Source organism: Coregonus clupeaformis, chromosome 20 (assembly GCF_020615455.1).
Source record: "Coregonus clupeaformis isolate EN_2021a chromosome 20, ASM2061545v1, whole genome shotgun sequence".
NCBI lineage: Eukaryota > Metazoa > Chordata > Actinopteri > Salmoniformes > Salmonidae > Coregonus > Coregonus clupeaformis.
This window is the reverse complement of record NC_059211.1, coordinates 17,339,255-17,351,561: the sequence shown is the minus strand read 5'-3', so window position 1 is coordinate 17,351,561 and position 12,307 is coordinate 17,339,255. Positions and strand designations below refer to the sequence as shown.

The 12,307-nt window shown below is 41.8% G+C and overlaps 1 protein-coding gene across 1 annotated transcript in view; it reads right to left on the bottom strand.

Moving 5' to 3' along the window:
* LOC121533682 (microtubule-associated protein 1S-like) overlaps positions 1–12,307 on the bottom strand; it is a 45,795-nt gene that overhangs the window by 8,581 nt on the left and 24,907 nt on the right. The window lies entirely within an intron of this gene.

Here is a 12,307-nt window from a genome sequence, read left to right as displayed (position 1 = left end):
AGAGATGAAAATATCCATCAGAAATTAAGAAAGATGGGAGATCTAAAGATGCATCAACTAGCATGGGTTACTAATATGACGTGGATTATGCCTTTGGCTGCTGGACAATACAAAAAAGTGATTTGAAAACAAATATAATATATAAATGGCATATTAAGTGTTTATAAAATAATACCCTAAACATTTATATAGTCGTATTTTGGCTAGGCTAGGTTACTTTGAAACAAGGTAAGACATGCTTCATAAAATGACATAAAACGTCCAGGGTTTAAACAATTCAGTTTATGGTTAAATAGTTTCAAAATGTTGACTGCCTCCGCTCAGATTCAAGGTGGGTGATGTGCAGTGCGCAACAGGCACTGTCCTTCACTCTCCGGTCTTGTGACCATTTGATCTGAACGAACTGTGCCTCGAGTATGTCGACAGAATCAAGCCTTTAGACATTAATATTAATTATCCTTCATTATATTTGTCAAACATGACTGGCGTTTAGCCTATATTTATGTAATAAAAAACCTCAATGTTTGCCTACATTTTCAAGCGCCTCCCTCATGTCAGCAACGGTTTGGACAATATGCATATGACCTACACTGACATGTAGGCTTTTTTATTTATGTACATGAAAAATAGATTTGGCTTCTCTGATCCAATTCTGGTCGGAGTAATTGTTTTATATTGTGATTTTTGTTTGATATTTTTTTACTTGTCCATTCGGACAACTTAAATCTATATTCTTCTTGTCCAACAATTGTTTTTTACTTGTCCCGGACAAGAAGACAACCATTAATGTCGACCCCTGTGCACAGTTTGACAGCTGATTACATTAAGGCACAGAGCTTTGCATAGCCTAAAGATAAGCCCTGGGCCAGCAGTGTGACTAACTTTTAGTGCAGGTCTGAAGAGAGAATAGCTCAAAAACAAGGCAAGGTACTGAAACCAGGCTGAGGCAAAAAACTAAACATGATTTACCAGTAGTTAGAATTTTCTTGGTTCAATGGTAGTGACAAAAAAATAATAATTTGTCTCCCAAATAAAAGACGACATACAATAACGCTATAAAACTCAAAATAACTATTTTGTAAATATCATATTTTTTGTTTCAGGCTATATTTGTTTAGAATTCTAGTTATATGCAGGCTTCAAAAGCTGCAATGCCATGCCGAGGCTATTTAGGCTGAATAAACGACCCGAGACAAAATCCTGCTGCATCACATGCCAGAATACAGGGGCATTTACTCATGTGCTGCACCCAACAGCATCCCCATTTAACCTACAATTTTCCACACCGAATCCCAAGAAGAAACGGGGGGTGGTGGGTGAGAAACTGTTTTATGACTGGGGCTGTGGGGCTACATGCTCTAAAGGTAAAATAATCATGAAAGGCCGGCAGAAAGCAAGGACAATATGGTTTTCATAGGTTCTATAGGTAACACACACTGTATGGCTAAAACGTCTGTGGGAGCGAGAGAAAGGACTGCCAGTGAGATAGAGGGAAATACTCAAAGCAAAAGTAACTAACAGTATGAACATTTAAGCTGCAAAAGTTATGTCACTTACTACCAGTGCTTTATTTGAGCCGGATCCTGCCGGAACTCTCATATTTGACTTTGTTAGTTCCGGCTCCTATTTGCCCGAATCCGGTACCTCTCGTGGCATTCCATTTACATTTTCGTCATTTAGCAGACGCTCTTATCCAGAGCGACTTACAAATTGTCGCATGACTTATATATTTTTTCACTGTACACACTGTAAACATTCTAATGAAAGCGATTAGCGTAAAATTAAGTTGCCTCCTCGTTCTTTCTCCCACCCCTCAGAAAGACCATAATGTAAAAGTGTGGTGATCTTTCTCTGTAATCATCCTATCCTGCCACACTGATTCCAGACCTGCTCGCTTATTTGTACATAGAGGTTATGGGGAGGGCCAGTGGCGTAAGTAACTGATCTTGACACAGGTCTTGGTAGTGGTGGTCAGCTAGTGAAGAGGTCCCTACTGAATTTGAATCGTGGGAAAGCCAAATAAAAAATGGATAAGAAAAGGCAATCGAGTTTGATTACATTTTTAAAGTCCAAAGATCCAGAGAAAGATGGTGAATCGAACCCAGAACGATCCAGATAACTAACTGTCAGTGCCGGAGGAGAGGAGTGAGGGGCAAACTGTCCCTGATGGCGATGCCTTAGCTAGCAGTGCTTCTAATCCCGCCAGTTCAGCATCAACACCGGCACCTCCACTAGCTAGTAGGCCTACTAGCGAGTCAGACTCAGCGGGAGAGGGAGACGGGGAGCTGGGGGGGAGATGGGCAGTGCATCCACCAACGAAGTGCTCGGAGCAGGTGCAATTTGCAGTTCAAGAACAAGCAAACGTATGACCCCTGGCTTGTCATGCAGAATTCAAAGCTGGGCTGTACCACATGCAAAAAGGTAGGGAGCTTGGGCCTAGAAACGACTGGAGGGATTAAACTAGCAAAAGAGTGGGTGGAATGTACTGTAACATCCTCTGCCTCAGACTTTTAAAAAAAGAAAAAAAGTTTTTGAACATGCTCGAACCAAGGCGCATTTGATGGCAGCAAGCCTTGTAGACAAGACTAAAGAGGACACCCAGGTTATAGTTAACAGTCAAAATAAAAAATTAAAAAGACTACAGCCAGAGTCATCAGAACAGCCGTAGAAGGAGGCTAAACGTCACAGCCACAGGCCCGCTCATGGCTTTGAGCAAAAAACGAATATGTGCGTCATATTATCACATAGACAGGAGGCCTATATACCCTCATGTGTGTTCTGCTGTAGCCTACATTGATTTATTTTATTTGAAGTTATATTCCGATATTGTGATATTTGTTCTACTGCTACATTGATGTCTTGAAAATTATATGAAATATACTTTTTTTCTCTCAATCTGTTTCGGTATCTCAGATTTGCGCCAGTCCCCTGTACATCACTGAGGTGCAGAGAAGGTAGTTGTGGACAGCCTTGAGAAACCAATGTCTTTAGCGTATCAACTTCCCACCCTTCTCATTTCCCTAGTCAACCCTATTTGCTGTGCTGAGAAAAGAGGAACCATTATTTCCAGTCACCAGAATATGTGTAAAAGAGACATGCTCAAAGAGAGGGCTCCAGCTCCAACCTTGACCCTTGTGTAGAGACGAAACGCAACACGAGGAAGAACTTCCTTCCTGTCAGCTAGTCGAGCTAGGACGGTGCTATGGCAACAGCTGCAGCGCCTAGGCTATTCCCCAGACACAGCCAGAGAACACAAAAGCACAAGGAAGCAAAGAATGAAGTTGACACAAATTATCATAATTCTATTTTGGAATGATTCAACAAGGCCCATGACCACATCGTGTATCTAATGGTCCATCAGTGTGAATCTCTCAGAGAACAGATATGAGCTGAATCCATGAATAACTTGAATTATTTAACAAAAGGCTTCTTGACTACCAAGGTTCTCAAGACTACCTCAGCCCTTTTCTCCACATGTGCTTTGTCTCTGGTTGAGCCCTGTCCTATCAGAGATACAGTGAGGGAAAAAAGTATTTGATCCCCTGCTGATTTTGTACGTTTGCCCACTGACAAAGAAATGATCAGTCTATAATTTTAATGGTATATTTATTTGAACAGTGAGAGACAGATTAACAACAAAAAAATCCAGAAAAACACATGTCAAAAATGTTATAAATTGATTTGCATTTTAGGGAGGGAAATAAGTATTTGACCCCTCTGCAAAATATGACTTAGTACTTGGTGGCAAAACCCTTGTTTGCAATCACAGAGGTCAGACGTTTCTTGTAGTTGGCCACCAGGTTTGCACACATCTCAGGAGGGATTTTGTCCCACTCCTCTTTGCAGATCTTCTCCAAGTCATTAAGGTTTCGAGCCTGACGTTTGGCAACTCAAACCTTCAGCTACCTCTACAGATTTCCTATGGGATTCAGGTCTGGAGACTGGCTAGGCCACTCCAGGACCTTAATGTGCTTCTTCTTGAGCCACTCCTTTGTTGCCTTAGCCGTGTGTTTTGGGTCATTGTCATTCTGGAATACCCATCCACGACCCATTTTCAATGCCCTGGCTGAGGGAAGGAGGTTCTCACCCAAGATTTGACGGTACATGGCCCCGTCCATCGTCCCTTTGATGCGGTGAAGTTGTCCTGTCCCCTTAGCGGAAAAACACCCCCAAAGCATAATGTTTCCACCTCCATGTTTGACGGTGGGGATGGTGTTCTTGGGGTCATAGGCAGCATTCCTCCTCCTCCAAACACGGCGAGTTGAGTTGATGCCAAAGAGCTCGATTTTGGTCTCATCTGACCACAACCCTTTCACCCAGTTCTCCTCTGAATCATTCAGAAGTTCATTGGCAAACTTCAGATGGACCTGTATATGTGCTTTCTTGAGCAGGGGGACCTTGCGGGCACTACAGGATTTCAGTCCTTCACGGCGTAGTGTGTTACCAATTGTTTTCTTGATGACTATGGTCCCAGCTGCCTTGAGATCATTGACAAGATCCTCCCGTGTAGTTCTGGGCTGATTCCTCACTGTTCTCATGATCATTGCAACTCCACGAGGTGAGATCTTGCATGGAGCCCCAGGTCGAGGGAGATTGACACTTGTTCGCACCAACTGTTGTCACCTTCTCACCAAGCTGCTTGGCGATGGTCTTGTAGCCCATTCCAACCTTGTGTAGGTCTACAATCTTGTCCCTGACATCCTTAGGAGCACTCCCTTTAAGAGTGTGCTCCTAATCTCAGCTCGTTACCTGTATAAAAGACACCTGGGAGCCAGAAATCTTTCTGATTGAGATGGGGTCAAATACTAATTTCCCTCATTAAAATGCAAATCAATTTATAACATTTTTGACATGCGTTTTTCTGGATTTTGTTGTTGTTATTTTGTCTCTCACTGTTCAAATAATCCTACCATTAAAATTATAGACCGATAATTTCTTTGTCAGTGGGCAAACGTACAAAATCAGCAGGGGATCAAATACTTTTTTCAAATCACTGTATGTGCCCCCTGCAGGGGGAAACTTGAGCGGCACACAGGGTAGCATTTGACTCCCCACCACGTGAGACTGAGAAATTGTGCCAATGAAAACCAGCTAAGCATGATTTAAGGATTACCCTACAACAAAAACCACGCTCTGTTCCCTTCGTCCCCCTGCCCTCTTTGATGGCTCTCTGGGCGTTGGCTCCATTTGCCCCTTGGGGCAGATCCTTTCTTCCACTGTCAGGTTCTTATTGTACATACACACACTGCAATGTATTATTCTGTGCTGCTGGAAAAGACAAAGCTGAAACCAGCCTGAAATATTCACAGCGATATGGCTGAAAGGAAACAGAGAGCAGGATGGTTCCAGTTTCGGCCTTTATTTTTCAACTCTGGATGAGTCAGACTGCAAAGCAAATGTAGAACAGATTTGAATCAGGGTTTTTGAAAGAGGAATATCTTCTCCCCTGGCTTCCTTCTGAGGTGAATTGTCATTCTTTTTTAAGGTTTGCCATTTGCAGGTGTATCCAAACACTCTTCTACTCCCTCCCCATCCCCCGAAACCCCAAACCTGCAAAAGCACTGCTTCAATATTTCATAGCAATGCAAATGTGCACACAGGCACGTTCTGTACACACACACACTGACCCCCCATCCCATGTGTCTGCAGTACACTCTCTCTGGATAGATGCAAAGGATTTTAATCTGAGCTGTAAATCCAGGACATGTTGCTGGGAGTGGACCAACGAATAAAACCACCCGTACAAAAAAAGATTGCAGTAAAAGTGCAGTAACTGCAGACGACTGTGGTATTTTGGACGCAGTATTTGCAGCATACTGCAGTTATACTGCAGTGTACTGCAGTCTGACTACAATCTTTTTTCGTAAGGGCAATAATTTGTCAAAAAGTAAAGTGCATTATCCTCATGACTCCTGTAATAAATGTGTCTGCCCTGCCGCTGCACCTGGCTGCTGGAATAAGAAAGCCTCTCACGAAAAATGCCTCTCTCCCCCTCCTGCGGCTGCGTGCTTCCAGCACACCAAATCCAGCCCCCTGTCACTCAAGCAGGAAGCACAGTTCCTCGCTGTTTACATTCTCTCAGCATGCTATCAATGCATGCAGTCAAAATATTCTTCCAAAACAAGAACGACGCTCCTTTCCACGTTGCTTCTTAATATGAATCCACGTTTGCTGTATTGTACTATTAGTTTGTTTGTCTTACTCTGCAAAATACTAGTTAGTTAGTCTTAGGAAGCCGGCAAAATAATACTAATCACTAATGCTAATCGCTAACTAGCTTGCTGCCTAGCTAAATGCCATTTAGCTAATGCACTGAGCTAGGGCAAAGCAAAGCAAACATTAACTCTAATACAGGTTGCTCCTTGCTACCAGTGGTGGTGTAGATCTAGGGTGACCACATTTAAAATATCCAAATGCAGGACAACAGGATGATTTTGCGGGAAATTCCTGAGGCAGTGTAACCCCCCTCCCCCCGGAGAGCAATACAAATAAATTGCATAATAATTTCTCAAAGTTTGTACCGACAGATATTGAATATCATTATAGAATATGCATAAAACGCATCCTCCAATTGCAACGTCTGCCTATTGTCTCAATAACATTTTTAATAGCTTAAAACACCAAGTTAGGCATACCTTGGGCTGTTGCGGTGACCGTATTACCGCCACACCGGCAGTCACAAGTCATGAAGGCAGTCAAATCCCACATGACCGTTTAGTCACGGTAATTAGGCTTCTCCAAGCTCTGATGCTGTTGATGGTCATTAGTAGCCTACCAAATCTGCTAACTGCCTGGTACTCAGCACTCTATTGTCCCTCTAATCACTCTGACATCAATGCAAATGTGATCGAAAATCGAATCAAACACTTCACGAGAGCCCATGAGCTCAGGTTGCGCAACATTTCTATAGGCTATGCAATTGCGCGAGAAAACAGAGTGATGGCCTCTGTTTAAAAGAGGAGGATCCCATCAGCTTTCTATAGGCTAGGCCTAATACAGTGGCTTGCGAAAGTATTCACCCCTCTTGGTATTTTTCCTATTTTGTTGCCTTACAACCTGGAATTAAAATAGATTTTGGGGGGTTTGTATCATTTGATTTACACAACATGCCTACCACTTTGAAGATGCAACATATTTTTTATTGTGAAACAAACAAGAAATAAGACAAAAAACAGAACACTTGAGCGTGCATAACTATTCACCCCCCCAGTCAATACTTTGTAGAGCCACCTTTTGCAGCAATTACAGCTGCAAGTCTCTTGGGGTATGTCTCTATAAGCTTGGCACATCTAGCCACTGGGATTTTTGCCCATTCTTCAAGGCAAAACTGCTCCAGCTCCGTCAAGTTGGATGGGTTCCGCTGGTGTACAGCAACCTTTAAGTCATACCACATATTCTCAATTGGATTGAGGTCTGGGCTTTGACTAGGCCATTCCAAGACATTTAAATATTTCCCCTTAAACCACTCAAGTGTTGCTTTAGCAGTATGCTTTGGGTCATTGTCCTGCTGGAAGGTGAACCTCCGTCCCAGTCTCAAATCTCTGGAAGACTGAAACAGGTTTCCCTCAAGAATTTCCCTGTATTTAGCGCCATCCATCATTCCTTCAATTCTGACCAGTTTCCCAGTCCCTGCCGATGAAAAACCTCCCCACAGCATGATGCTGCCACCACCATGATTCACTGTGGGGATGGTGTTCTCTGGGTGATGATAGGTGTTGGGTTTGCGCCAGACATAGCGTTTTCCTTGATGGCCAGAAAGCTCAATTTTAGTCTCATCTGACCAGAGTACCTTCTTCCATATGTTTGGGGAGTCTCCCACATGCCTTTTGGCGAACACCAATCGTGTTTGCTTATTTATTTCTTTAAGCAATGGATTTTTTCTGGCCACTCTTCCATAAAGCCCAGCCCCGTGGAGTGTACGGCTTAAAGTGGTCCTATGGACAGATACGCCAATCTCCGCTGTGGAGCTTTGCAGCTCCTTCAGGGTTATCTTTGGTTTCTTTGTTGCCTCTCTGATTAATGCCCTCCTTGCCTGGTCCGTGAGTTTTGGTGGGCGGGCCTCTCTTGGCAGGTTTGTTGTGGTGCCATATTCTTTCAATTTTTTAATAATGGATTTAATGGTCTCCGTGGGATGTTCAAAGTGTCAGATATTTTTTTATAACCCACCCTGATCTGTACTTCTCCACAAGTTTGTTCCTGACCTGTTTGGAGAGCTCCTTGGTCTTCATGGTGCCCCTTGCTTAGTGGTGTTGCAGACTCTGGGGCCTTTCAGAACAGGTGTATATATACCCACTGAGATCATGTGACACTTAAATAAAGTCCACCTGTGTGCAATCTAACTAATTATGTGACTTCTGAAGGTAATTGGTTGCACCAGATCTTATTTAGAGGCTTCATAGCATAGGGGGTGAATACATATGCACGCACCACTTTTCCGTTATTTATTTTTGTATACTTGTTTTTTTTAACAATTATTTTTTCTTTTTTTTCACTTCACCAATTTGGACTATTTTGTGTGTCCATACATGCAATCCAAATAAAAACAAAATAGGAAAAGCACCAAGGGGGATGAATACTTTTGCAAGGCACTGTATATTTATTTCTCAACTTTCCTAATATTAAGCATGTTGCTTATCTTTACAACAGGAGTATAGCCTACCTGGCTGGCATGAAAATGAACCACGGGAAAATCATCCTCCATTCGCTATTTAAGCGCATAGATACCATGTATTTTTTCCCGCTGCCCCTGTTTCAAGACAGGTGCATGATAATGGTCCATTCTAAATAAATACAAAATTCACACATATATTATTTTGTATATTTAAACACAATAGAAAAATAAAAAAATTGAATCATATTCGCACACCTCATGTAGCCTAGCCCATAGGCCTATATGTTTTGATATGGTTTGTATCACAACTAAAGTGGTCAAATAACTTCTTAAAATTAAGCACATTAATCCACTTTATAAAGGGGTGTAGAGCCTAACTGGCATACATAAGCAGCGCGTGAGATTCAAGTTTGGGGAAGATAATTTTCACCATAAAAATTCACCTTTCTCATAAAAGCATTACATGCATAATCACATTTGCAGTCACTTTTGATAATGGTGTTTTCCCGCTACTCGAACATTTGCGCGTATAGCCTACTACCATGTGCGCATTGCTGCACTTATAATGTGAAGAAATAGCCTAATAGTTTATCAACATTTTAAGCTAAACATTCTGATCTGTTGTGTCAGCCACATTGCGTAAAAAATGTTTTTTTGATGCTAGTGGTTGTATTAATTTGGGATCCATCTTATCCCCAACTGTCCCAGACTATGCTTGGAATATTCATTTCTCGCACAGAATAGGTCAACTTTTGTACTATGGGGGATAGTAGATTGACATAGGTTAGTGCTTTTGCTGTTCGTTAGGCCTACTCATCTTGTTGGCTGACAAAAAGTAAATGTGGACAGTTCTTACAACTTCTTCAATATGCACCTTGGAATTGGATAAGGATGCATGCAGTTGTGTCCCCGATGTATCGGTCTTCACTTGTAGCCTGGGAGAAAGACCCGATCACGTGATGGAGCGCCATGTGAGTGAGAGGTGCAGCCAATGGCAGCAAAAGGCATGGATTTTTTTCTGGCTGGGTACATTACAGCCACACAAAGGGGATGCCCCCGTGATATTCGAGGCATTATCAAGTGCTTGTCAAATTGTGAATGCGAGACTGATGAAGTGTGTACAGCCTGTGCAAAAAACAAAGCAGCGCTCATGCCTTTCAAGCAACTCTTTTCAAATCATCATTAGAGTTGTATCATGCAGCCATAAAAAATTTTTAAAAATCAAAACATATAGCCCAACGTTTGTAGAACAACTAAAGTTACATTAATAAGTCTAAAATAAGCATATAAGAGTACCTATTTCTTTGTTAACCGCTCAACACAGAATAGCCGCATGTGCGGACTCCCTCAAATCGTTTGGAGAAAATATCCTTTCTATTTTATTCAGCTTTGTTCAATTATATTCTTCATACTATAAAATAATATAAAATAATGCCACGGAACTCTAAGCAAATCTTGTCTGCTAAATGAACTAGTGTAGCCCACAGCCATTTGGCATAGCCAGATCAGAACCTAACATAAGGACAACTCAGAGTATGTTAATTCTGTTCTTCTGAAATAGACTACATTTTCTTCATATCATGCTTCTTTAGTCCTGTCTAAAATAAATAATGGATTTTTTGTGAAGGTGTAGGCTATATTACATGGATTTATAACTTTTTTAAATGTAGATGTTCCAAAGGTCCGCATCAGTGGCTTGTAGGCTATGTGTGGAAGCCAGGAGATGTCTATGTTCATTAACGGTCAATTACCGTGAGACCGACAGTTATTTGCTTGACAATCACCGGCTGATGAAATTTCGTGACCACCACAGCCCTAGGCATACCTAACTTCAAAATAGGCCAGGGCATCATCACTGTCAATCGTAAATGATAATTCTTCACGTTTTCCCAGTGAAATGTCCAAACTGCATCTGCCAATAATGTGACCTCGATCAGTTTCAAGGGAATATGCATTTTGATCTTCTTGAATTACTGTTTCGTGAGCAAATTAGAGCAGATGGTATTAACTATATAGCCTTCCTGTATTTTGTTTAAATCAAAGCAGATTCTGTGTGCACGTGCTGTTGAGTTTTGGCCGGATTATAATTTTTGGGGACTATTCAGCTAACCATGCTAGAATCTTATAGGAAATGAGGTGGTGTTTTTGTTGTAACATTATACTATCATTGTGATCTTCCAATACATTGAGTCAGCTTTGATCTAACTTTACTAAACAAGCACCATTGTGAGAAGTGGCGCTGCGGCAGCACTACATCCCTGCAGGTCGCAGGACCGACCAAGCAATTGAAGCGTAGCCTACTGCTGATGCAGAAACGAGAGACCACATTTGTGGCTGTTTTATGAAAATCTCAGAATATTTGGCCAAGGACACATTTCTGGTTGGTCCCAGGGAAATTAAAACAGATAGGATGGGAGTCATAAAACAGCATTGAGTGAAGTAGCAGCAAATATGTTGAATGAGCAACAAATGAGCATGGAGAGCCTCACAAGTTTGACGAAATGACCTTATACAGTACCAGTCAAAAGTTTGGACACACCTACTCATTCAAGGGTTTTTCTTTATTTTTAATTTTAAAAAATTACATTGTAGAATAATAGTGAAGACATCAAAACTATTAAACAACACATATGGAATCATGTAGTAACCAAAAAAGTGTTAAACAAATCAAAATATATTTTAGATTTTAGATTCTTCAAATAGCCACCCTTTGCCTCGATGACAGCTTTGCACACGCTTGGCATTCTCTCAACCAGCTTCATGAGGTAGTCACCTGGAATGCATTTCAATTAACAGGTGTGCCTTCTTAAAAGTTAATTTGTGGAATTTATTTCCTTCTAAATGCGTTTGAGCCAATCAGTTGTGTTGTGACAAGGTAGGGGGAGTATACAGAAGATAGCCCTATTTGTTAAAATATCAAGTCCATATTATGGCAAGAACAGCTCAAATAAGCAAAGAGAAATGACAGTCCATTAATTTAAGACACGAAGGGCAGTCAATACGGAACATTTCAAGAACTTTTAAAGTTTCTTCAAGTGCAGTCACAAAAACCATCAAGCGCTATGATGAAACTGGCTCTCATGATGACCGCCACAGGAATGGAAGACCCAGAGTTACCTCTGCTGCAGAGGACAAGTTCATTAGAGTTACCAGCCTCAGAAATTGCAGCCCAAATAAATGCTTCACAGAGTTCAAGTAACAGACACATCTCAACATCAACTGTTCAGAGGAGACTGTGTGAATCAGGCCTTCATGGTCCAATTGCTCCAAAGAAACCCCTACTAAAAGGAAACCAATAAGAGACTTGCTTGGACCAAGAAACACAAGCAATGGACATTAGACCGGTGGAAATATGTCCTTTGGTCTGGAGTCCAAATAGGAGATTTCTGGTTCCAACCGCCGTGTCTTTGTGTGGGTGAACGGATGAACGGATGACCTCCGCATGTGTATTTCTCACCGTGAAGCATGGAGGTGTTATTGTGTGGGGTGCTTTGCTGGTGACACTGTCTGTGATTTATTTAGAATTCAAGTCACACTTAACCAGCATGGCTACCACAGCATTCTGCTGCGATATGCCATCCCATCTGATTTGGGCTTAGCGGGACTATCATTTGTGTTTCAACAGGACAATGACCCAACACACCTCCAGGCTGTGTAAGGGCTATTTGACCAAGAAGGAGAGTGATGGAGTGCTGC